This window comes from Brachionichthys hirsutus, chromosome 24 (assembly GCF_040956055.1).
Source record: "Brachionichthys hirsutus isolate HB-005 chromosome 24, CSIRO-AGI_Bhir_v1, whole genome shotgun sequence".
NCBI lineage: Eukaryota > Metazoa > Chordata > Actinopteri > Lophiiformes > Brachionichthyidae > Brachionichthys > Brachionichthys hirsutus.
Genome location: NC_090920.1, coordinates 1,893,988 through 1,921,683, shown reverse-complemented (window position 1 = coordinate 1,921,683; position 27,696 = coordinate 1,893,988). Strand labels below are relative to the sequence as shown.

The 27,696-nt window shown below is 49.5% G+C and overlaps 1 protein-coding gene across 1 annotated transcript in view; it reads right to left on the bottom strand.

Moving 5' to 3' along the window:
• Window positions 1–27,696, bottom strand: part of LOC137912263 (receptor tyrosine-protein kinase erbB-4-like) — a 119,363-nt gene that overhangs the window by 91,491 nt on the left and 176 nt on the right. The gene's annotated exons all lie outside the window — the stretch shown is intronic.

The window sequence follows — 27,696 nt, the reverse complement described above, 5'->3', positions numbered from 1 at the left end:
GTCCAGTCTGTGTAGCTTTTGGGAAGATTTTCAATTTGAATGTTCCTCTCCACTCCTGCCGACTCCTAAATATATTTAATGGATCTATAGAACATCAGCATCAAGGCAGGAAGCGCTTCCTACAACCGGTGCAATGCAGGAGGATCCTGCAAATGTCCTCCTCTCAATCCCCCTTTGACGCCTCAGCTCGTCATCCGAGGTCCCGGTTTGTCCGAGAGACTCCGAGCCATTAAATATTCATCCACGCTCCCGTTCCTTTTAGGGGAGGAAAACAAAATTACATTTAATAATTCAGGGCCCAATCAGGGCTCTTTCTGTTGACTGCGTTAACATAGATAAGACGCTGCAGGGTGCGCGTCTGCCCGTTTTAACGCGTCGCCGCCGTTAACGCAGCGTCCGTCCTTAGCCGTCACCATTACAGGCATCATTCCGCCACGCAGAGGTCATCAAACGCGACTCCTCGCCTGATTCCACGCCCCCGATCGGTTTTATCTGACGCAATGCAAAGGAGTGAGCAGAGAAAAGAAAAACGGGGATTAAAAAAATGGGCCTTCCATAATATCCGAGGCTTTTAAACGAGAGTAAAGCCGGTTTGATCGTGCACAGAGCAGCGAGTGAGTGATTTTTTTTTTATTCCGCTTTGCACCAGACTCGAAGCCGGGGAACATTCAGTCTGAAGAAACTCATCTAAAATGGACAGATTGCAGATGATTTCCTTTTTATGGCAGCGGAGAAGCATTTCTCACATGGAGTAACTAAGACGAGCAGAAAGCTGAAGGCAGGAAAGGAGGGGGGCATCTTATTCCTGCTCGGATGGAGTCAGGAGGATTTTCTACCCGTGGGGGGGGGGGGGTCACGGGGGTCACACGCTCCTCCAGTCGGAGACGCGAACATCCGAGGCTAATTCTGCCAATAAAAAAACGCCACTTACGGCTAAACCGACGCTCGTTATTCTGGAAAGCGCTGGAGCGTGAAATTTCAACGCCGGCACAAGAGGAGGAGGGCGGACAGCGGACAGTCTGCTCAACACGAAACCTCCAGACCTCACGCTGCACTCCTAAATAAGGTCACTGATCTCAGGGCTGCAACGACCACCGCGACAATGTCAAACGTGAATGCAGGAGACGAGTCCCACTCCCGAGTCCATCAGAATTTGTTAAAATGTATAATTTAATCTGTAACCCAGAAATACGGATTTCTATGGATATGGATACGTAACCCCCCCCCCCATAAATAAAATTTAAACGGGTGGCGTGCAGCGGCGACGGCGGCTCAGGCTTGACTGTTTTATTTATACTCCCACTTTTCTGCTACAAATCAAGTTCAAACTCCGAGCTAATTATTTAACAGGAAGCTAAAATGTCCAAAAGGCCATGCTTGACACATTGGGGTGGGGGTCGGGGGGGGGGCGGGGTCGCTCACAGGTTAGGGATTCAGCAGCTCCTTCAATAATGTCGCATTGTAAGAGTGGAGACTGCAAAGGAGAGGTCATTCTACAGACCCCCCCCCCCTGAAGTGTCCATTTCCGCCCCCTTTTTTGGACCCCCCCCCCCCCCCCCATCCCCCAGCCCTAACTAATGAAAACAAATTAACACCTCTAATTACCACCTTAAATCAGCGTTGAAAGCGGGCGGCCATTGATTTGATCGACTGCCTGAGTTACGAGCTGCTCCCCAATCGAACAGCGCAGCGCATAAAAGACTTTACTGCACGGCAATTGAGCCTGCCAGCCTCTCGCGGGGCAAATAAATCTCAGGAATATGGGCACAAAAAAGCCCCGTCATCAACTAAAAATCACTAAGGGGACAACGTGCATCTGGTTCACGCCCACAGCCACCGCGGCGCCACAGCGTCGGCGCTAATTGCCACGAGGTAATGGCCTAATCAGTCAAATCCAGCTCGTCGGTGGTATCCATCACTGCCGTAAGTGATATTGTAAATACCACGTCTGCTGAGGAAGCCGGGTATCTGTCACACGTCTCGGCTGAGTCAGGCTGATATGAGGGTTTTGTGTTTGTGGGGCGGGGCGGGGCGGGGCTGAATCCCCGCGCGCTACAAGCGCTAGCCCAGGAAAAACACGGCCGACTTACAAAACACCAACCTGCCAAGACTCAGCGAGGCGCGGGAATGACAAGCGGGGAAGACGGAGCGTCTGTGCTTAACAAGTAAATGTTTTTATTTTTTTTAAAGGATTCAAGAGGCATCATTCAGAAGAAGGAGAAGGAGTTAGGAAGGTGCATCTCCTCCCCTCTTAAGCTTCTTTTTTTTATGTCTCCCGGCATGTTGTGGGGGAGATTTAGCAGTGACAAGAGAAATGTTAACTGGCCTGTACTTCAGAATAACAATACCCTCCCCGCCGGCAGGCAGATAGCCGGTGACAAAGCCTCGCCTGAATGAGGCACGAAGGACGGGGGATAAAAAAAAAAAAAAGAGCCGCCCCTCCACGTCCTTCCGGTGTGACCCAACCTCACACCGACACGCAAAAGACAAAAACCTTCCCTGTTTCCCAAGAGAACAGGGAAGAGAGGTGATGAGGATGACGTCCTGAACGACTTCAGCGTGGCTGTGGGGTGGGGGGGGGGGTGGAGGAAGAACACATTCTGGCCAAAGCGTGCCGTCAAGGAAAATTAATGTGCAGCTCGGAGCACCTTCTCTTTCAGCGACCAGCGGGATTGCATTAAAAAACAATAGCGAGCAGGGAGGTCACGGGGGAACATCATCCCCGGGACGTCCAGGCTGATAACAGGCAGCGAGGAAAAACAGGCAGAAAGCTAATAAATCGCTGCATTAACCAACAAAACAGAGGCGGCTTTGTGGCCTTTGACCTCTGTCTCTTCGCTTGGATGCTACAGCTAAAACATGCTACGTACGTACGTGAAGACGCATCGGAAACGGATATGCAAACTTGTGATTCTGGCACAATCGGCAGTTTGCACGGACAAACACAGAATCTAATCCAGCGAGACGTGGAACAACAACACGAGGATGACGACAGGCCACGCCCACACAAACAGCCGCATCAGCAAACAACGTCAGACAAAGCAAAAAAAAAAAAAAAAGACTGTACTTGATGGAGAGAGAAAAAAACGGCACAATCGCCTGTCGCTATTTTGGAATGGTCTCATAAGCGGCAGAAATAGCGGCGATAAAGGGATAAAGCACGAATCAATGGCGCCGTCATATTTTTTCACGGGGGAAAAAAATCGACTATTTCAGGCTAAGCCGTCCGCCGTGCAAGACACGTGAAAGGACCAGGGAGACAAAAGCGATGCGTGTGACTGTCAACCCTTTCATCGCCACCACCACCTCCCACGGGGGCCTCCCAAACAACAGCCGTACCGGAGATCGCCCGGCGAATCAAACCAGTCCGATGGGACACAGGTGGCGGGGAACACAATCCTGTCCCTGCCAGACCCGGCCGGAGACAAGATGGACGCTCCGATACTTCTCCTTGTCGAACACCTACTTCTACCAGCAGACCAACACTCCATCCAAAATTAGAGCGTGGAGTGGCTTTCAAAATGGCCTTCTGTGTCCGGTGAGTGTTCAGTGGAAAGTTGAGCGAGGACTCGCACGCACAAAAGGTTCAAATCCTCTGTCCCCTTGTTTACTCCATGTGCAATTTGAACGGTTGCCGAGCGACGAGCGGAACTCTCGAGTGCTGGCCTTCCTTGCCCCGTCACAATGGCCGAGCTGGAATGACGGACGGTGGATAATCACAAGTGCACACACAGTTTGTGTTTTGTGTCCTCGCCGTCTGTAGCCTTGGTGTGTTTTTTTTTTAGCGGGCCCCCCCGCCAGTCTTGTTTTCACTCAGTCCCCATTCGCCATTGTCATAAAAGCCACAACGAGCTTACATTCGTTTCTAACATCCAAGATGTGGGGTTAAAAAGAAAATACAAAAAAAAAACGTGCAGAAAGATTCCTTGGACTTAAAATCCATATTTCAAAACCTTCGCCCACACATTTGGAAATTGATTACCTGGCAGTCCGGCGGCCTTGTGAATTGGCTCCGCCGTTTTCATCCACTATGGAGGCGAGCGCAGCGGTCGCAACATGAACCTTGGCTTTACGGGAACAGCCGTGACCAGAATGGGGGAGAAAATATCAAGGGATCCTCACCGTGCCTCCCATATATTGGAGGAACATCTACCGCCAAAGGGTTCAAGAACAAACAACCACTGTAGCAGCTTCGATATCTGCCGAGTATTGATCTCCGGGTTCGCTTGAATGGAATAAACGAGCAACTTTAGCGCCTCCACTGGAAGCTGTTGGTATTTTGCTACATTTGAGGGGATGGTTTTAAAAACCACGCAGAACGGAGAAGCGAGAGTAAAATATACCTCGGCGCCTCCTCTCCCTCCAGCTATTCGGCAGCTGACGGGGTCCAGCAGGTGGCACATGGCAGCGTGGTTGATGTGCGTGCATGCATAGCTAAAAATACCTTGACCTTAACACAGGCCTGAACACTCCTCACATAGCGGAGATAGTCCACCGGGTGCCCCCCCCACCCCCCACCCCCCACCCCCAGCTGTGCCTCAGCGCCATCGCAGCAAATGCCGGGTTTATGCACAACATCCGCGCGTGATCGGACTGGGTGGGAAGTCATTTCAAATTCTGGAGGTCCAATTAACCTGGAGCACAAAGCCTCCAGCTCACACGGAATTATTTCACCGGATATTTATCTTTAAAAAAAAAACACACAAAAAACATGCAGCTAGTGCGGATTTAAATTCCGTGTTCCGAAAAAAGGCTGTGAAAAAATCCACTCGCATACGATTGAGGAATGGGGTGGGACATGATTCCCGTTCATCGCCCCGGCTCGCCTTTATCTAAAAGCCGGCATCGACTGAGGCGTAATCGTCTGTGTTTTTTTGGAACGAGCCCCTTTCATCTGCGTGATAAAGAGACGACTCTGCTGTTAAATGAATGTTGCGAGTTCTGCAGCTTGAAGGGTGGATCCTAGGGTTTTGACATTATAAAAGGAAATATACATGTTGAGTTTTGTGCGTCTAGACAGAGCGGATCTTCTCGAGTTCAACATGAAGGTAGCAAAGCTTAGATCTTAATGAAACGCTGAACGCACAGCATTTGAACTCGGTGCAAAGGGAGGGGGGGGGGCTTTTAGTATTCCGCGCAAGTTTTGAGCAACTAAGACAAAATCCCCATATCAGGGCCAACTAGGTGAACGTTTCAGCTTGTTAAGTCTGAGCGGGGTCAGAGAGGAAGTTCTTTGAGCCATCAAGAGCGTGAACATTTTTGAATTGTTTCAGAAATGAGACGGTTCCAAGTTGCGAGCAAAAAAAAAAAAGGACTTTTGATAGAGGAGGTGAAAGACAGAAACAGAAAACAACGCTTTGAAGGCTTTGAGCCGCAGGTCAGCCGAATTGGAAACGATAAGCATTTAAGAGTTGTGCTTTTCCCAAATAATCACTTTCCTCGTTTGTTTCCAAACCAGTTTGTAGCCTTAGATTTCCTGCCGTGTTTTTCAGCAAACGGCCGACGGCAAAAACGATAAGGGACATTTCAGGGAACTAAAGAGAACAAGACTAAAGACGGCAGAACGTTGGGCGCCTTGTTCCCGCCGTGGCGTCGCAGTGACAGCGATCGGGTGCTCCGCAAGCCGCTTAGCGCGCCACGTCTGAGACATCTGCCTCCTCGAGAGACAATGGAGGTTTTTGCGTGGAAGAGACAAGATGGCAGCTTGACGTCTTTTTCAACGAGAGGCGATGAGCGGCGCCGACAGCAGCGTCGGCGGGGCAGCTTCCTCTCCCGCGCCGGCTGCGACACGTGGCGTGGATCTGTCACGGGGGGAAAAAAAGGAAATTTTTCCAGCCATCCACCCCAATGTGGAGGCACTTTGATTCACCTCCTTGTCACCTCCTCTGTAGGTGGAGGTGACACGTCGGATTTTCTCTTCGGAACAGACTAACTGGGAAAATGGGAGTAGGGATTAATATATTGTTCCATAGATCATCCTTGCGGGTCGGTATACTCGTAGCCCTGAAATATGAATTTATCAAGGATTCCTCCACATCAAAATAAACGCGTTTGCTAATATCGCCGTGCACGTATGGCGTGGGCGTTTAATAAGCTCCTCCTTGCGCCGACAGAGCTGCTGACAGTCTGAGGCGTCTGGAAAAATGAAATCAGCAAATGAAAGGAAGCCGTGACAGATACTGAGAAAATATGCGAGCAGGTGCAGGCAGAGGCTTGCCCACCTGCTCTGCTCCAGAGAAGCACGACACCTTCCTGACCGGGGGAGCGGGAGGCGGCGGTGACTCACCGGAAGGGAACGGGTCATTTTTATTCAAAATGTTTCCCCAGCAGCTGAGCCTGAATGGCTCGGGGATTGGTTTTATTAGTTTCACCGTGGTACATTTATCGGTTGTCGGTGTTCCCGTGAGTCACAAGTGTGAGGCGGCACTCGGAGGGAATAAATCAGAAGCATTCAAATGTCAACGTTTATCAATCTTTGACAAAACGCACCTGCTTTCAAGTCAAAAGTAAACGGCGGATCGGTCCTTTCGGATACGGGGGGGGGGTGGGCGATCCAAACCAAACAGGCTTCCGCTGAATAGAGATATGAGCAGAGGAGAGGACAGAGAGGCTGTGCGACCAGCTTTCTGTATGTTCATTGCCCCCCCCCCCCCCCCCCCATCTGTTTGAAGCCACGGTAAACACAGGCGCTCCCGCTTTCGCTGCAAGGACCCCCCCAAACGACCGCTGCAAAGTTCTCATCTTTTTTTGCAACACCGCTGCCGTCCCTTTAGCGCCACCTGTCTCCACCCAACACACACCAACAGGTCGACCGTTTGAGTGAGCAACTACTGAAATGTCTTTTACCGCCCCAGCTGTCGGTTTGCGGTCGTCTTCAGCTGTTCAGCGCATAACAAAGAGCAGTGGCGAGTGCTTGGAGGCTTTTTTTTTTATTATTTTTTTTTTTGCCGTGCCTTTCGCCCCTCAGGCGACACGCAAGGCAGCCCCTTGGACATCTGAGGAGGTGATGAAGCTTTCACGGGAATAGCAGGAATGTCAGGAAAGAGGCAGCAGCTGGTTCGCCCAGCATGAAGGCGAGAGGCGGTGATGGCCAAGCACCTTAAACCGGGACAGACATCTATTAGCGCTCGCCCGTCTCAAACAGACAACCTCGATTTCCCTTAAATGGCTGGATACGTTCGGGCGTATGCCAGAGCAAGACGTGCCGAGCTGGGGAAGGGTTATCCCAGGACTGCAACCACGTGGTTTCATGTTCTGATGCCAGCACTGAGGCAAGACAGCAGGCAGCGCCCCCTACCTGCAGGGGCAGGTGCAGCGGGGTATTGCCCATCTGGCCATAGTGGGCAGGACAGGTGCGTTACCTGTCAGCAGCCCAAGAGACGGGCTGGAGGTCGGCGACACGATTTCTAAAAAGGCAAGAATCATGTGAACGATGTAAAAATGAGTTATCTCACTATCGTACAGACACACACACGATTATTCCCATTGCATTCCCCCCCTTCCCTGTCAATCTTTTTCTCCACTCTCTGCAGAGGTGAAGCAAACACAAAAGTCGTTAGCTCAAGCTAGGCTAATTGTGGATGCGCCTACCTGGAGCGAAACGGCAGAGCTCAACAAAACCGGACACTAATTAGCAAAAAAAAAAAATAAAATAAAAAAAAAAAGGAAGAGACACACCTGCACGTTGGCTTCTTCGACCTGTGCCCTGCCTGTTCATTTGTGGAGCATTTCTCATTAGGAGGACACCGTTTCGCCATCTAGAGGCCTGGAAATTATACGCTTACGCTCGCCAGATTTCAAGCGGGAGAAATCGGCCTCCAGAAGCCGGACTGTTGGCGTGATTCTCGCGTTCCATCGCACTGAAAATGACAACGGCGTGCATCGTCTACACCGTGCCACAAGCGCGCTGGCAGCAGCCCGACTTCGTTTTTTGATTGTATTTCTCAGTTATCTGTAGGAGTATTTTAACCTGCACTCCTGTCAACGCGAACGGCGCCGTGGATGCATTCCAAGGGCCTCGCTTGCCAGATGCTTTGTAAAAAGGCGCCGGCGTCTGCTCTCCATCTATCTTCCGAGGGAGCGAGACATTAAACGGCGCTATCAGATGTGTATCATTTCTGTCCCACATCTATCAGCAAGCTGCCGTTCGCTCGCAGCCAGCGAGCGCCCGGAGGGAGCGTGCAGCGGGGAAGCATCAGCACGGGAAATTGCCCATTATTGTTTTCCATTTTCTCTCGGCGAGTCCACGCTCGGACGCAAAGGAGGTGGAGACGTTTGGGAGTGAAGGGTTAAACGGGACAAAGGAGTTGCGTGCATACCCTGGAGCTCTCGGAAGAAGAGGCCATGCCCCATGAGGCCCTTTTCCATTGTCACCCGGACCAGGCCTGGTGAGACACACACACACACACACACACAAACACACACACACACACACACACACTCACAGGGCTCGCTGTTGCTCGGGGTCAAAGCCGAGTCCCAGAAGCGTGGGCTTGTTGGCAGGCGGTGCGAATGACAGGAATCGCAGGAGAACACAAACAGAGCCCAGTGTCGTGCACTCACACCCTATACATAGAGCGACGGCGTCACGCATTCCTTTAACAAGTTGGCAGCTGCGGGAAAACGACAAAAAAATTAAATCGTTTGCTCGTCCAAAGCACAAAGCAAATCAAATGAAGGCACTTTCTTTTGCAGATTTTTGACATCTTCCGAGGTTCCCTTTGGAAGCTCCTCTTTACCTCAGCAATGCAGTTAGACTTAGACGGTTCCAACCATTGGATTCATGCTTTAATACAATACATGGCAGCCATTGGCAAGTATATTCAACAGCAGGGATGGATGGATAAGTCTCTGCTCGTGTCGCTTCCCAGGCAGCTCGACTTTTCACGAGCTTTTTAACAACCATAATCCGCTTATTAATTCCTAATAGGAGCAGCAAATCCTTATCAGAGGATTAACTTGGCACCGAATGCTATCCACGTTGCAAAGGTTGGTTGGCTCTCACAGGCTTTTGAAAAGAGACGTTCACAAAAAAAAAAAGGCTAAATGTAAGCCGGTGCCCAGTCCAGCCGTGACCTCCAGCCACCCGCATCACTGCAATAATAGCCGTGGAATGAATCGCTATCATGTTTGCTAAATGAAACCAGGACCTTTTTTTAGGCCGTCTCTCCATTGTGTGCGCAGGACTGGGCTTTGTTGTCCTGATAAACACAAGCATTAGATGCCAGGCGTTTTCATCCGACACCATATGGGAGGATATCTCGCAGTGCGTTTGTGCGTCCTCAGTCTCAGCAGCCGGCCCAGCAAGACTCTTTCAAGTCGACAGCCAAATAAAGTTAAAGGCAGAGGTCCCACGGCATCGGATGATAATCTGTCTCCCGTTTTTTTTTCCACCCAGTTTTCAACCAACCACCTTAAATGGACAAAACTCACAGACGCGCTATTTATATCGCAGGCACGGTGGAAAAATTGGACTGGTTTGGCCAGATTAGTGTCAGAACCTCGCTGTTTTTATTCTGGCTCCTGCCAGGTTGCAACAAAGACGGATTTCTGCGTCTTTGTTACAACCTGGATGTTTTATCATAATTCAGGTGGGGGTTTAAGTGTAATGCAATTATCTTAAATGAAGTGAAATCCTTGATAATAGTATTACGCCGTCAGCTAAACACTTAAATGCAACAAGATAAAGAAAAATAAGAAATGGAATTTATATACCGCCCCGAAGGCGAGATCTGTAGCGAGAGAAGTTGCTGTCTCGTCGTTTCTGGTAATCCCCATGGAGGATATGAACGGTGGGACGAAGTTAATCCGGGTAGTTGCTGTTCTTTTATCTGAATGCTACACACAACGCTGCATCCGGCTGATGTTCCCGCTTTAACGCGCTAGTTGTTGCGCGGCGAAGGAAAACAAGCCGAGTTTCCGGAAGTCAAAACACACTAATAGATTAGAAAGCGTTTGAAGTTTGGCCGTTGATGCATCAAAAAAATGTATAATTTTAACCACAGGTTCACGACGCAGGCAGTTGTGTTACGGGCAAACCTACACAACCGACTGGCGGCTCGCTGGAGAGGAAAATATGGGAGGTAATTAGGCAAGTGTTGGACTTTTGTATCGTTTGGTGAGGAAACACAGAGAATGAACTGCACACTCTTTGAATAAATGAGATGTGTATTGTCTGGTTTTAAAAAAGGCCAGCGTGAAAAAGAAAAAGCAGCATGTTTGTGAAACTGTTTTAGTTTTATTCAATGATTCATCCGCCTTTGAAAATAGCGAGAAATTCCCATCGCAGAGGCAAGAATAACATCTTTAAATGATTTATTATGCGCGAAAATAGACAAAATAAAACACAGAAATATACAGTTTGTGGCGATACTTAAAGGAAGAAATCCTTTTTTGGACAGCAATGCGTTTCGTTACGGGCAGAAGCAGCTGAATAATTCAGCATTTCTTCGCCGTTCTTTGCTCTGTAACGCTGGATTTGTAATAGAGCCCACCACTTTGTGGTGTCGCTATTTTCACCCGCTAAAGGCTTCGAAGACATTGGCATCAAACACAAAAAATTGTTGTGTATAGATACCGGAGATTTTTTTCTCACCTGAGATAAAACAAGAAAAAGCTTCTTTTTTTTTTTTAAAGCAAAGCTGTGAAAAGTTCCCCGCGGATGCGTTAACCGCAGAAGGCGATCCGTCTCATATACGGCCGTGGCCACAAACCAGAGTTCATAAAAAGTGGATAATTGAAAAGCCACGTCTTCACCTCCTTCCTTGGCTCCGCACTTTTCCAGCTCCTGCCAGGTCGAACTGCAAGCAAGCCAATAAAAGGCTCAGACAGACATTCATAATTTATTTGCCCGATATCGACTCTCCCTCCATTGTGTTTTTCGGCAGCTCATTAGAAACTGGCCGGCTTCACACAGTATTGGGTGAAGGGGTGATCGATGACCGCCACACATGAGCTCCTGTTGTCCCTCGTGTGTGTGGAAGTTCTTATCTCATTTATTATGTCGTGTACTCTGGAGGAATATATCCCAACAGCCGCTTCCCTCTTGGAGCAACGGCAATCGTATTCATGGAGCCAGGAGGCTTCCTGGGAGAGATCCTGTTCCGCGTTTTAATAAAGAAAAACTCTGCAAATTTTCTCTGACATGAGGAAACGAAGACCAACGGCTCTCTGCGCCATCCAAGACACGTCCACACACACACACACACACACACACACAGGTTGGACATTTTCACCTGCAACCAAAACCAAGGAGGGGACGCCTCGAGCCGCACCTGAGCTCTGAAAGGAATAACAAGCAGCGACAAGGATGGCGAGGAGCAGAGCGAGCATGCGTCGTATAACGTGAGAGCGAGCAAAGACGAATACGAGTTGCACACCGGAGAACACTCGTGATCTCATGTCCATCCGGGGTCGCCGTGGCGGGACCCCGAGATGGACAAAAAGCAAGCCAAACCCACGAAGGACCTCGACCGTCCGTCTTCTTAATCGCCCTGTCAGGATTCGTAATAGATTTTAATTCAGCTTTATGCCACGCAAGGGGAAAATGGCTCTTTTATGATCCGACGATGGTGCCGACAGAAGGTTGTGGCCAGAGTCCAAAAAACAGAGCGGGTCGGACAGGCGGGACAGCGAACCACCAACAGGCAGCTATTAACGGAACAATTAAATCAGCCTACATTGTGTTTTTTGGAGCCATTCTTCACGCCACTCAACCGGGAACAGATGGCTGAAAGTGTCAAGTCCAAATTGTTAGAAATCAACAAACAAGAGAAGGCCAACAGGAAAACATTCTCAAGCTTATACAAACCCCAACCTCGCGGTGCGTCTCTGAGGACGGGGAAATTCAACATGACAGTTGGACCACAATTATCAAACGGTATCCAAAAGCAGAAAAGGATAGGAACTGTGTAAAACAATATGAACCCACGAGGGGAAGGTGCTTTTGTGTCGTTTTCCAGAGTGGAAGCTTTCTCAAGTTTCCCAACTTTCCTCCAAAAAGTCCGTTTAGCCTGCACCGGCTGGCTCTCCACTCTTTGCTGTCCAAGTTGCTGACTCACCCCCAGGCTCTGTGCAAGCCAGCCGGCTGACCGCCAGCGCCGTTGACAAATTGATATCTGATCTGTGCTGCAATTGGCGGGGGCGCAGACTATTCCAGTGTTTTTGGCCGTCCGCTGCAAAGCCCGAACAGCTGAGGGATTATCCACAAGGCTCTGGAAGGCTGGACCTGCATTGTTTATTGACGGGCGAGCGGCGAGCACAATACTCCAAATCAGACTAATGGGAGAAAAGTCTGAAGTTTATGAGATGGAGGGAGATGGAGCGCCATCTCCCTTTTCTTGTGTGGGTGTGCTGAGAAACAAGCGTGCGAGACGTCTGTTTGCGAAAGTGTGTAAGAGAGACTGCAGCAGTGCGTTTTGTCCACGGGAGAAGCCAGCTGGGTGGCGGAATGCAATGGATGCAGCAGGGCGGCTATTCTGGGCGCTTTGTGCGCATCGTCGACATAGCGAAGAGGTTCAGCTATTTCTAGGGGGACTCCGGATTCCTGCCGTCGGTCTCCGCGGACGCGTGCTGGGTGATCGTTAAGGTTAATGAGTCGCATAAAACCTAAACGGAACCTACGCTCCAGTTTTTTGCCCATCCTAGAAATCCATTTATGCGCCCTCTGCCCTGGGGTTGTACCGTTTTATTACAGGACGTTTAAGCTGAGCTGCTAGTAAGACACTCGGGAGGCGAAGACCAGTTTGGTGCGTTCACTATTTCAGCACATAGCGACAAATACCAAACAGATGACCATGACGCGCTCTACGGGAGTTCGTGGTCTTCAGAGGATGACTCTTCTTTGGTGATTACCTTCACTGACATCAGCTGGTGAAACCTTAAATCTGTCCAAGACAACCTTGAACCTGCAAGGCGACAGAAATTGCCCGACAACAATGAACCCCAACAGATCCAAATAACTTTCACACAGGTGAGAAACAGCGTTCATCGCTCTCCGCTCGGAGCATTCCCCTACCGATTGCCAAATATATCAGCGGTACGGGGGGGGGGGCGAGGCTCACACTTTCTGTAAATCACACTGGCCTATTTTCAACCGCAATCTTTTCCCATCACCAGGCGGTACCTTCCCACACTAGTCTTATCTTCCGGAGTGAAATCTGATAGACTCTTGAGTGGTATGTCATGTCATCTCAGCGATTCTCTCAGTCTGTGTAAACGCGAGAGTGTTCACATGTCAGAGGCAATTCATTTTAGCAAAGGGGAAGAAAAAAAAAAAAACCCTGAAATGCATCTGTCAGTACTTCAAAAGCAAACGAATCCCTCCTTAAATAAGTGTTTTGAAAGCGAAGACAAAAAAAATAAATAACCTTCTTTCATGTCAGCTTTTCTTTGGTATGCATAGGTGTCCTACATGTTCAAATGCTTCTTATTTAGAAATAAAAACCATCAGTAATACACCCAAGAATGGTCTTTACATCTATTCAAGAAAGGTCTTGACCGGGCAACAAACGGGAGACTTGCTTTCAAAAGTAAGCAAGAAAGGATCGCGACTGAACCGCCAACGCCTGCCCTCGAGATCGCCGGGGTTCAATTCCAAGGACTCAAGATAAGGCTCTGACAGAAATAACAGCGGACGTCTCTGTTCTCTCTGACACGAGAGCAAAGCAAGGCATCGATCGACGAGTCCCCGCAAACATGTGCCGTACATTCACAAGACCTTGACCAGGGGTCCGTGTCCGTGACAGGCAAGTCCATTACTCACAGTCCGGGCGAAAGGCGGAGGAGTGATCAATACGTGCAGAATGGAAACAGAGATAGCGACTCGAATGAAAAGAACTCGCCGTGTCACTTTGACACCCCCCCCTCTGAAAAGAGGTTTAAGAGAAAAACAAACTTACATCGACTCTGGTGGACCGAAAACACATCGGCAGAATCAACTGTTAGCAGGCATTCGTAGGAAATTCACAGATGGGACAAAAGCGGGAATTCAACTCCCTTGATTGGAAAGTTTCCCCTCATCTACTGCGCAGGAAATATATTTTGGGTTAATCCTAAAATATAGGTTTCAAAATGTTGCCTCCAATAAAAAAATAAGGTCAAAACAACCGGATGCAAGGCCGAAAACTGCAACCCCTCCACTTCCCCTTGCAGCCATGCAGTTTGAACCCTCGTGTTGCATCAGAGTCAACAGTGGAAGAACCTTTGGACGGAAATAAGTCGATGCAATTGATCAAACGATGCACAATTTACAAGGTCCGTGCGCGTTTTGCACGCGTTCATTCGTGAAGCGCAAACTGCTCCGACACCACATTCCGCACCGCTCGCTTTTGCCTCGCCCGTGTTCGGGCAATTGTTCTATACCGCCGTCTGATGAAACGCCACGCCGGGCGGTGTGCGCCGCCGGCGGAAATAATCGTCATCATACATTTGCCGAAAACAATTATCATAAATTAGAAATGGGAGGCCCGCCTCTGTCTGAGAGATGCTCGGCTGCTCTGTGCTTGCGCTGAAATAAATGAAATGGGCCCTCTCCGCGCCTTGTGATGGAGTACGAACAACAAGAGCCCCCCCCCGCCGCCATTCTTTTTTTTTTTTCCCCTTTGCAGAAGACGCTTTCGTTTTTAATGGAGTGCCTTCCATTCTGAATAAAGACTCAATGAGGCGTAGAATGGGGTCTCCCCATCCCTCCCTCTTCCTCCCTGCGCTTTTGGACCCTCTTGTACCCCCTCATCTTTTACAGGATTAGAATAAGGACCATTACCCTCTGTCAAGGCCGCCAACGGATGGGGTCGCCCGGGTGCTTTTTCTCTATTTGCGCCCTCAGACAAATATACAATTGTTTCACAAATCATCCGAACTCGAGTGCCGCCGGTCGACTCATTCACATTTTGCTCCGTCGCAACACACCCCGAAGGCGGCGCCCTGGTAACCCGGCTTTCAGCTCCACGGCATGGACCCCACCGACTCCGACAAACCGTTCTATGGAGGATGCAGACATCCATTAAAAGACAAAAGCCCCCCCCCCCCCTTGCTGTTGATTTCAATGCGGCTCACCACATTCTGAGAGTTTGTATTATCCCGTGAAACCATGACCTCCCGCCGTTTCTGTCCTTCTGAGAAATAATCTGAAATAATCTGGAAGTGAAGCAGCCCTATCCTCTTTTGTTCGGTTAGGGGGGCGGCCTCCCCTCCCCTGGGAAAATGTGGGACTTTGATTCAGACTTTTTTTTTTTAAGATAAACATTCTTTTCAACTTTGACTTGACCTCATGTGAGCTCAGTTTCAATGTTTGGTGGGCCCCGTGTTTCATCAACTCTAATCTGAGACCGAGCAAAATGGACTTGATGCAGAGCAACGAGGCTGCAGATTTTGTTTTTGGTAATAGCTGTAATCTCCAATCAGGATAGGACTTCATGCAATTGAACCTTAGAAATAGTTGCAGGTTAAACATAATGAAAACGCTGTCTAAAATGACACCTGTGTACTTGCCTAATTAGCTTTCGCAGCTTCAGATACAAGACTCGCTCATGTAACGTTAATTCCAAACGCAGCGTGGAAGCTGCCTCGCTAAAACCACGGGGCAGATGTTGTAAAGAAAGCCGTGGGTATCGTGGAGGCAGCGTCGCACTGAAATTAAGCCTTCTTTACAAAACAAGATATACACAGATTAAAAGGGAAGCAGCAGGGAGCGAGAGGAAACTCGTGCATATCTTATTTCCTGGGCCGAACACAGCTTCAAAGCGAAATGTGTTGCAGTGAGAAACCGGGTTATCATCCATTCACAGATCCATCTTCCGTCTGGCCTGGCTCTCTCCGCTCTCACCATCTTCCCGACCCATCCCTCAGTCCCGTCCCGTGGGTCATTCTCTCCAATCTGGATTCCCACTGTCTCCGACGTTGCTGACAGTGCATCCATCAGGGTTTAACACACCCCCTTTATACCGTGCCCACCGTTGGTGGAGGATTCGTGTGTGTTCGGCTATCCGGGGTCCCGCCCGACCCGTCGCTAACCCCCGTTGTTAATCACTTTAAAATATCCGAATCCCTATGGAAATATTCTATGGATGTGGGATAGCAGAAAAAAAGAGGGAGGGAGCAGCAGGAAGTTCAGCCCCTCCCTTTATTTAGGTTTGATGGAGGTCAATGTGCTCGACTGATGTAAACGCACTTCAGTGGAAATCACAAGAGTGTGAGTGTCTGCTTTCCTTTATGGCATGCGTGTCATTTCCTCCCGAGATGGCTGCCCTTCAGCATCAAGACTCTTTCTGCAGTCCCTCTTTAGCGCCGGCGTTGCATTCACGACAAATCCAATGCTACTCGCCGGAGCCCATGGGGCGGGGCAGGGGGGGGGGGCAAAGACGAGCACAAGAAAAGTGGACAAATTCATTTCAGCGCCTTGTGTCTGGAGTTCAACGGAAGCTCCTCCCCTTTGCCACCGTTTTGAACGGCGGGTAGCAAACGGAAGAAGCTCCATCGATGCGCCGCGAAAGCATTGAATAGCGTCGGAACATCGGAGACGACTTCATGAGGAGGTTCCACCGTAGCGCCAAAGGCCAGATTTTTCCATCTTTAATTCATTTGCACTCGGCTGAACGAGGAGAGAGCCGGCGCAATTTCATTTAATGCAGCCGTGACCTTAAGAGGAGATGATAAAAGCAAATCGCATTACTGTAAGCAGGCGGCGACGCCGGCGTTTACGACAGCAAACATGATCAGGAAGTGGCGGCGTAATGGCCCAACAATGGACTGTACGGGTTCCGTGGCGAGGTTCACATCACAGCAGCTGCAGCTTCAAGGAGATGCTGGCGATCATCTCAACGTTGTTAGAAACCAAAAAGGTTCCTAATTTCTGTTCAAAGCAGATTATTCTAAGTCTCCGTAACCCCAGCATCATCCAGGGAGGACCAGGTTTTAGGAATCCATCCGGGTCCATGCTCAGAGCTGCTAAACATGCAATGATCCATGTGGCGGTTGCGTCACTCATGCTAAACGGCTTGGGATGAATTTCATGCCAGAATAAATCAAATGTATTCTTCGGAAAGCATGAAGTTATGAGAATCGACTCCAGGAACGGAATGTGTGGATGACATAACGGAGCACCGCTCGCTCTCTCTCTCTCTCTCTCACCCATATGTGGCTGCGATTACTCCCTCCTGCTCCATCCATCCCATAATGGGACGAGGATGAGAGGAAATGTCTCAGCGTCAATGGCCGAGCCACTGAGATTCCATTATTACACCCATAAATCCTTCCGTTCTACCCCCTCCTCTTCACTCTCCGTCTCTTTCTGCGTCAGACACACACACACACACACACGCACACACAAGTGGCATCCTCACAAAGCAGGCCCATACGGGATAGCACGTTAACTTCAGCCCTTCAGCCGCCTCAGATTTACAAGCCGGCTCGGGTGACGCCTGACCTAACGGCGCACAGACGGGCTTCCGGCGATGAAGACGCGGGGCCCCCCCCGATCTGAACCCGATTAAACAAGAATGTCTGGAGCATGAAAAACAAGCAGGCAGAAATGGGAAGCGTGGAAGAAGAGAGGAGAAAGTGGGCAACGTGGTTCCTGTCGAGTGGCAATAAGCGCGACAGTGTGACGAATTAGCCGACAAGGGAGAGGGCGAGGTGTGAGGACTCGCATTTCACAGGAGAAGTCGGTGAAGCAGATGGGCAGGCGTGTCACAGATCCACGGATGGACAACGAAGGTGACATCGCACCCTGCATAAAGCCTCAGCCTGCAGGAAAGAACTGCCCCGGCAGGGGTAAACCCCGTCGATGCGAGGCCCGACATGAAACAAAGGGTCCCTAACATTTTTGGGGAGCGCATCCGTTATCTTCTCTCCTCGTTGGCTGTTTTTTTTTTTATCATGGAATGCATTTTCTTTTGCGTGATAACATTATCGTTCCCTCACGCAAAGCAAGGAAAACCCCACGCTGAGGGCGCATCAGAAATGAGAATGTTGCACAAGCCAGAGGCCGGACCCGGGGGGAGGCGGCGAGGCCTCCCCAGAGAGCCTCCTCCCGCGACTCCTTGCCTTTCCTTTCCTTTGGCACCGGGCGATGGATGCTCCTCTAATTAATCCACATCCGTCAGTGGGGAGCGGTTTGCGTGTTTACTCTTATTGAAATTAGCAAAAGCCTTTCCCTCCCCAGAGATGCGGCGTCAGAAAGCACAATTAACTGGCACCGGACTAATGAGGACGTGGCGCGAATGACACTCCCCATGGTCGCGTGGATAAGCGAGGAGAGGAAGAGGAAGGGACAGAGAAGACTCAATGAGCCCCCCCCCCATCACTCACAGGTCCTCCAACACCTCTCCGCCGTTACCAGCTGCAATTATGCTGATTATTACCACTGTCAATCAGATGCTGCCCCCCCCCCCCACTCGCAGGGAAGTCACAGTTGGACAATTTGCACAAGGGGACAACCTCTCAGAGGAGAGGAATATATTTTGCGCAGAGGAGGAGGATTGACACACGATTGTCAGAGACATTTCAAAAGTGAAAACATGTGATTTGGTTTTTCTCTCTCTCTCTCTCTCTCTCTCCGTTCGCTGGTTGGAGGTGAAGCGAGGGACGGCCAAGGCGGCGAGTAATACTCTGCCGACTAGGAAGGTCACGCGGAGCGCGTAAATACGCGCCGTGCTCTCAAATGGGCTCTGATCCTTCGTGCAGTCTGGAGGCGGCGGCCCACCAGATTGAGGTTAACCTCGTTAGAAAAGGGGAAGACGGGCACCTCCAGCGTGGGCTAAACAGAAAGGTCGGGATCAACTCGCACAGCCGTGGGTCTCTCTTCCTCTCCTGATGAAAGGAGTTCAAAGGAAAAGCTGCAGAGTCGTTTCATCAACGAACCAAGGTGGCGACCGTTTCAGCGAACACAAAGGTTGCCCAAAGACAACCCCGCGTTGGGATTAAACAGGTTTGCCCATCAAGTCCTCCGAATGTCTCCAACTTTTCCTCTCTTCGCCGAAACTGCTTTGACTAAACGTGGGAATAGCGATTTCCAACTACAAAGGCGCGAGTCCTCAAAGAAACAGAACGCTCAGTCTCTAAATTGAAATTTAAAAAAAGGAGGGATAAACCCGGAAATTCAAGGTCGAATGGAGCCGCGTAAATCTCCCTCTCGGTTCACGGGAGGGAAGAGGAGACTCGCTGCAGCGGTGGGAGCAGCTCGGAAACTGTTTCTCAAGACTTGACGTGAGCCTCGATTCTCAGACTGACTTTCTTTTTTTTTTTTTTATCCTCATCGCAAAGGTTACAAAAAAGACGACCAAAATCCAAGACTGCTGGAGGAGCGTGTTCCACTTCCTGCAGAGTTTTAGAAATAAGATTCAATATTTGAACACAATTTGTTTTTGGTCATCAATTCAATTCAATTTCTATAGCGCCAGATCACAACAGAAAGTCATCTCAAGGCACTTAAAAGGATTAGCAGGGAAAGACAGAACCCAACTTGACCCTCAAGAGCAAGAACCTTGGCAAGGGAGGCAAGGAAAAACTTCCCTTTAACAGGCAGAAACCTTGGACAGAACCTAGGCTCATGGTGGATGGCCATCTGTCTGACCGGCTGGGTTGAGAGAGAGAGAGAGAGAGAAAGAAAGGGAGGGAATGACAGGTAGGAGGAGAGTCAAAAACAACTGACTTGAAATCGACAATTTATAAAAAGGAGGTAAATCGGGAAGTGTTTTCTATCTTTAAAGGGGAACTTCTGAGGAAGGAAAAATGAGCCAGAATTCTCGGATCACTCAAGGTGTTTGAGTTAAATAATGAAATACTAAATAAGGGAGGGGGCGGCGGGGCGTTCAGCCATACTTAGAGAACAACAAACGAACAACACCGGCGGGAATTGAATAAAAGCATTCGGCAAATAACGGGAAAACTTCACAAGGTGCCGTCGAGACCTTTTAAAAAGACCGGTCCTTGAAAATTCAAAGATACACATGCAGCACTCACACATTTATTTAGTCGTTCAACATTAAATCCCAAAGAAAACGGAGCGCTTCTCAAAACCATTTAACACGCAGACGGAGGTGCGGCGCCTCCTGGGGGGGGACGCTGCCGTGGACTTCAGTCCTTTTTTACTTAACCATTATTCTCCCGTTGCTGGGGGAGACTCAGGGAGGACACAGGGGTCAAGGCCAGCCTGTCCAAAAAATAAAAATGTCGATCTGTCGTCATGATTTGCATCGAGAAGCTCAAATAGACGCAGGAACACGTTCCAATGAGTCCCAGTTGGGGACGTTGTGTTTAAATATGAGCTCCTTGCTTAATATTTGCACGCACTGCGTGTCCCGGCAGTCAAACGTGATCCAGTATGAGGCTGGTGAATGGGGAACCGGCAGCACACAGGACACTCCCATTTAGCGTAGCAAGGAGCTACAGAATGCTACTGTGGCAGAGCGAGGCAGCGTGGGAATTATCTCTCTCTCTCACACACACCTACACACGTAGCAGAGAACCGGGGATGTCCACTCATGCAAACCCCAAAAAACAAAACCACACACCCGAACGAGCAACGCCGGAGCAGCACACACTTAATTATGCTCTTAATTAAGTGGACCGCACAACAACCCAAGTTTGTGTGTGTGTGTGTGTGTGTTTGTTTGTGAAAAAGGATACCATGCTTCAGACTGGCTGTTGTGTGTGTATTTGTGTCTCCTGGTGCATTTGTGAAATGAATAATTTAATGGGCTAATTTGTGCTTCTACACACCCCTCGCTCGGCCGTTAGCCCTGCAGGTAGCTGCCATGTTGGTCATGAGAATCCCTTCAGCTCCGTGAGTCCGGAGGCAGAGAACGTTTACATCGGATTGTCTGGTTGTTGCGAACAGTTCCCGGGAGGAACTTTGTGCGTCGGTTTGTCCGTGCAGTCGTCGTTCTGCATCCGTGCACGTGTTGCGATGCAGATTAAGCTCGCCGCCTCCCGCTTTTTTTTTTTTTTTTTTTTTTATAAATTGGACCTTTTGATCTGTGGCTAATTCCACTAATCAGCAGCACGATTCTCCCGGCAGAATGCTTCCCGCCATGCAAGCGCGCGTGCCCGTTTTGCTAACTGCCCGCCAAGCCGATCGCCAGTTGCCATTTAAAAGCGCTTCCAAAAAAAAAAAAAAGACAAAAGAAAAAAGTAAAGCAAATCTGCGTCCTTTATCCGAGGCGCGGAGCAGACAGGTGTGCCGTTAAAGGTAATAACGCTACATAAAGGAAAGCACAGATGCTCATTATACAGGCGCGCACAGGGAAATGAGCAGGAAGTGTTTTATGTGCCTGTAGAGTTTTATATCTTTGTTGTACTCCGAGTGCGGAGGCAACCGAACGCGAGGCGTTTGAGGCTCCCCGCGGATGCGAACGCACACCGCGGCCCGAGCGCTCACCGCTAACGGCGTGATTCATTTTAATTTGCACCTCTGTGTAGTAAACGATGCATCTGTGATGCATTCAAATGCCACACGGGTAAACACATCACCGTCGGATAAAAGGGCAAGACCGTCCATCACGAGGCGTTCCGCTTTCGCGCACTTTTAAAGGCGCGATCTGGAGAATTAGCTTCAAAAAGGTGGTTTCGATCATTTCCCGTGTCGTCCACTGTTTCTTTGACTTCAATTGGAAGGAATTCAACATATATTTTGGGGCAGTCTCTTCAACAGGGAACGAGAATACCAATAATCGGGGATGAAATCACAATTTCGGCCAAAAATAAGAGATATTCTGCCCCTCTCACTTCTCATAAATCAGCCTTTAACAGAAGACCCCCCCAAAAAGAAGAGCGTATTCATTTGCAACATCAAGCCGAGACGCCGCCAAATGTTTCTTGGCACCCAGGCGGAATCCCTTAAATAACGATTTGTTGCTGAAATAACTTTGAATTCATCCTCTGACTTGCAGCGAACGGACGCCACCCGTCAAAAAATAATTAACTGCTTCGCCTCTTCTCCCAACGCGCCAATTACTTTTAGAACAGGCAGGAAAGGGAGCTTAAAAATGGAAGATATCTCAATTCGACTGTGTTCCTGCTTGCGTCTCCATTGTGTGCAGGTTTCTCCGTAAATATCCAGAGCCGTCTCGATAACTAGGGACCCCCTGCTGACTCACTCCCGGAGATAGCCGATTACCGGCGGCCCTCCCACCGATGAAACCGGGGCCCTGCATCAACATCGCTCCTTTACAAAGACTTGTTGGCGCTTTCCTCCATCCCTCCCTTTTACTTTCAAGAGCTCTGGCTCTGAAGAAGTGGCTTCCGGAGGTGATGAAAGGTCTTCATGAAGTTCGGATGTAACGCGACGCCCTCATAATGTTTCACGGGAAGACTCGCCCTTTGACCTCCTTTCCTTTCCCCCCCATTTGTCTACGTGGTCTCATTGGCGCCTTTTTTGCCGGAGGAGCCGCCAGGACCGAGTTGCTCATCGGCAGCCTCTACCGACCGCACGATCTGCACCCCACTTCCTGTTTTACAAAAAGGACTATCTTGCAGAACTCCCCCTTCTTGCGACACATTTCTGCACGGAATTAGTCAGGAACCTTTTTTGTCAGAAGTCTTTGCACGCTCTTGTATAAAAGCCCCAACCGTCATATTATACAAGCTTAGACATATTAGTTTGTCATTTTATCAGACATTGGCCTTTTACGATGCCTCAGCCATCAGCCAGACGGCGTCCTCCACCACCGACATGATGGATGGCCTTCCCGGAACGCAGCCGCCGGCGTCCCATTCATCACCGTTCCTCATCGGCCGAACCGTGCATACTTCTGTCTTCAGTCGAACCGTCGCTTAATCGCCTCGGCTGAAGGGAATTTTACACGACAGAAAATCATTAGCTCATCCGGAAATGAAATCACAAAACGTTGCACAATGGCGGGGAATATTTTTTTCCATGGCCGCCGGACGCCGGTGAGCAGAGTTAGATAGAGTAGAGTAGAGTAGAGTAGAGTAGAGTAGAGGCGACAGAAGATTGAGTCGTTTCTATTTAGGGACTGTTGATGCTCGAAACAGGAAGTGATGCCACAGGTTTCAATGTGCTTGAAGTTTAGAGCTTTAACTGGATCCTTCGCAAAGGGAAAAAGAAGATGAAATGGTGCTCACAACTCCTTAAAATTACACCAACATTCAGGTTAATCTGCGGCGAAAACGGGCTCGGACTTACACCCCCCCCCCCAGTTCCTAAAAGCATCGGTTCGTACAACCTGGATGGCGTTCCAGGTAATTCCAGCTGAGCTGCATTTTGTCAATGCATTTTGGGATGACAAAGATAATGCCAGCATGTCGGGGGGGGGGCAGCGCCATCTGTTACATTCAATCAGCGGCACGTTGAGATCAGAACGGATCGGGATAATTACCAACATTAAGCTTAGAAGAGCTTAAAGTCGATTAAGCGGCGAGATCCGAGAGGAAGCCGTAACGGCGAGCGTTTGGGCCGACACTCGGGTCAAGGAGGCGGAAGCTGCAGTCACCTGCTCACAGCAGTCAGAACAACACCAGCCATGGGTGAACTTCTGCTCGGCCGCATGCAAACACGCGTTAATCGCACCGGCGTGCAGCCGACGCTGGAACGGCGGCGTTGAGACGCAGCAGCCTCATTAAGTAAATGAGAGCATCTCAGGAGGCAGATGGCGGGAGAAGACAAAAAAAAAAAGGCAAACAGCCATACTTCCTTGTCTTGCTGTCTGGGGAGCCCACAGGCCTGCAACTGTTTCCTACTTCCACGCGTTTCTCCTCCCGTCTCATTTGCTCGCCACGTTTCTCGCTCTCCTCCTTGAGAGCTCAGTTTATCTGTAAGATCTTTCTTGCCACGTGCGCGACAGGAAATGGAACCTGCGACCAAAACGGGACTTCATGCGTGAAAGCCTGTAACATCTAATGTTGCACAAACTGCACATCTTTCCTCATATATCAAGTCGGCGTAATATCTGCGCCGTCTGGCGCGATAACGCCGCTCTCGCTCTCTCCCTCGCCATCCTGCCCACATAGAAGCCGCTCCAGGGACCCTGGCGGCTTGTAAATGATCTGAAACTAGCGGAAGTCTTATGAATATTTACCTTTAAGACTCATCTCGCTGCCGTCAGACAGACGGCGCAGCATTCAGACCCTTCAGGCGGCACCGAAGCGCATTCCTAATGACGCCGATCTTTGTGCAAAACAAATACAAATTCAATAAGAGCTGTATTAAGCGACTGCTCATGTAAATCAAATCCGCCCCCCCCCCCTCCTGCGGTGATGCAAATCTCAGCAACTGAACATTTATATTCCGCAGCCTTCCTCAGCAATGATCTGTATCGCCGAATCAACCTGAGAACCTTCCGTTTTTCCCGCCCGTCTGCTTAATGAAACAAAAAAAAACAAAAAAAGATGAGCTGCATCATTTCTTCGGCTTTAATTAAAGTGTCTGATCTGGGTTTTAGAAGAGCGCTGCTTTTACGTTCTACTTCTCTGGATTTATAGAGCTTCTTTCCTCAGCTGGAAAGGCCTGTAAAAGCGGCATATAATCCGGCGCAGAAAGCGGCGACAGTCCTCGACAATGAGTTTCGTGAGTGAAGCCGTTTTGTGTGCCCCCACAGTTGAAACATGATTTCAAGGGAGTAAAAAAAAACAAAAACCTTTTGAAGGTTCCATTCGCAGGCAGAACATCAGCTCACGGAGGGCAGCGGCGTGACGGCTCGATGAAACCGCCAGGTTTCGGTCCCCGCGTTCATCTCCGGCTTGCCGGATGTTTCTCGTGTCTATCTTTCACACCGGCTCTGGATTTTCCCCCACGGTGCTTATCAGGAGGAAAACACACAAACTCCGGCATCCACTCGGGAATTTAATGGATTCTCTATGAACCATGGAAACTGGACGCATTTCAATATCCACTTGGTTTCCCTTGGATTAAACCCATTAGATCACTTTTGTGCACTTCCTCTCAGGTTTTCCTTTTTTCGCTTGGGCTCTGGCGAGTCATCGGAAATGTCGGCCGCAAAAACACGAGACTTTTTACTGTTGTATTTGATCGTAATTGATAAATTTACCTGTATTTTAAACCTTTTTTTCAGGCGCAAAACAAGCTGAGGGTATTTTATCACTAATTATCACAGATGAATGAATGCATTGATGGAAAAGTCAGGATTCAGTCCGTCTGTGTTTCAAATAATTAAACGTTTTGTGCTTATTGTAAATACTCAGGTAGCATATTAGCATTAAACACCTCATTACTCGCACTTTATTTGACCGGAGTAAATAAATGAATCATCTTGGCGGTGACTTAATGCTTTGCGGACAGATATGTTCATTCTTTGGCAGGAAGTTCAGCATCTCGACTGAATAGATTCACAAATGCAAATGAGCTGCGTGCGATATTATTCCGAGGACACACTGCAAACAAACAAACAAACAAACACGCACATGCTCACAACCCAACAGCAACCACGCGGCGGCTTCGTCTCGTCTTCAGGTGCCGCCGACACACGTGTGACCTCATTACAGCGTCGTCCGCGGAGACGAGACAAAACAACGTGTGAAGGCGACGATGCTGCAAATATAGATCTGGACACGCTCCGCGACAAGGCCCCGCCACGCACACACAGGAAGTGTCGGCGTGGCCCGGGTTGATTAATAGCAGCGTTCAGCCGTGGTGATAGCTGCAGTCCTCGGGGACGACACACCACTTCCCTCACTCCGCATGCCGTCTCCTCCTCCAGCCTCCCATCGGTTCACTTTCACCTTGCAGACACTGGTGGGGTTTGGCAGGTGGAGGGGTGGGGGGGGGTGTTTGCAGCAAACAACTTTGCCAGACACGCACACCAAGAACAGAAACGCACAAACAAACTCATCCGGCGCTCCCTCGTCTTTCAATGTCAACGTTTCTCCTCTGCCAGTTCTACGTACCTTTAAAGCAGACAATGGGGGGGGGGGGGGGGGGCATATTTCTGCTGTACTACAAGGTGACTCCCAGGGGGAGGGGGGGGGGTGAAAGGAGGGTAAGGAGAACAAGGAAGAGTCCCCACCTCGGGTCAATGCATCGCTGCACAGCCATCACCCTTCCATTGTCCTCCTCCTAGTCTTTCCATGTCTTTGTCTTCCGTCGCACCCCCCCCCCCATCTATTCCCTCTCTCCCCGGTCAGCTGTCACGGCTGCCACTTTCTGGCGCCCACTCATTTATTACAGAAAAAAGGGCCTTTAAAGAAGGACACGGCGTCCCGACTGAACGGACGCACGCACCTGCAGCTTTTGCTCGGAACGCCAACGGAGGAGGCGCAAAAAGTTTACACGCCAAGTAGAAAAAAATAAATAAATACAAATAGACCTCGATCATATTTGCAAAATCTCACACTTTTCCATCAGTAACTGACATTTCACACGTCCCATGCATCCCAATTCAGAACCGCTTCCAGAGCCAAAAAAACGAGAAATCGGGAAGAAGTTTCCTTGCATGGGATAGTTCGACTCTCCCAGGATGCCTCCTCTCAGCCCCCGTGAAACTCCTCAGACTCGCAAAAGGGTATTTACGACCACGACACGCGATCGAGATGAAGATTCACACAGATTCTGGACTGCATGTGGGACCTTGGAATGTTTCCATCGTAGGAAGAAAGTTTCAAATTCCTAGTTCCGAGTCTAAATCCTGGAGAGCGTCATTCTGGATTCTCGCATATGTCTAAGTCTCAATCACACACACACTCTCGTGTGCGAACACAACGACACACACTTGCGCAGCGCCAGGCAGATTAAGGCCCTGATTAAGGCGGTTGTCACATAAAAGTCCTGGAACAGTAAATATCCTTAATTTGTAGTGTAATTAAACAGATTAGCTGCCGTGAATATCTTAACAGGGATTAGTTTGTGCACAGTATACACCAGGCAGGCTTGGCTACACAAACACACACACACACGGGAAGGGAACTGATTAAAACACATCCAAATCAGCGAGGCTTTTAACAACCGTGAGATGGAACTGAGACAGATGGGTTCATGTGTCGAGACGTGGGAGCGAGGACGATAACCCAGAGGAGGTAGAGAATAAAATCTACGAGTGGAGGATGAATTCAGGAACGCAGACGAGGGATTACAACCCGGCGATCACTTCCCCTTTCGCAGACTTGGATTAAAACACCGGGTTCTGTCAAGGTTAGAGGGGAAAGGAGAGGAAAAATAAGGTCCATTGTGATTTTAATGCCCCTCTATTGCGCCTCTCTGAGAGGCAGAAGAAGGGAGGCATGTGAAAGGAGGCAAAAGAAAAGGCCAGACTCATCGTGAAAGACTTGAGTCAACGGCACTCGATCCTGCCAGTCAAAAGGAAGCGGAGCGCCGTCCCACTTTCGCCCGATCGCAGCGCCGCAAACGTAAACCTTCAGCGCGGATTCACAAACGGACGCGCGGTTTCCAAACATCCTTAAAAGTCGACCCTAATTAAAGGGGGAACAAAATGAGCCCCTTTTCCCATTCCCTCTGTGCTCAGCGACAACCTGACACACACACACACACCGCTAATGAAAGACTGTGTGTGTAGAGAGGAAGGGAAGGAAAGGCAAGAGAAGTGGTTTTAAAAGACGAGGAAAAGGGGATGAGGAGGCAGGAAGCGGAAGTCAAAGAGAAGCTAAACGCGGTTCTGTGTGGAGGCATTTGTCTCCGAGTGGAATCTCAAGTGGGCAGGCCCAACAGAACCTCCAGTGGTCCAACAATAAAAGATCCCTCTGTCCTTCCTGTCCTTTCTCTTCCTGGGC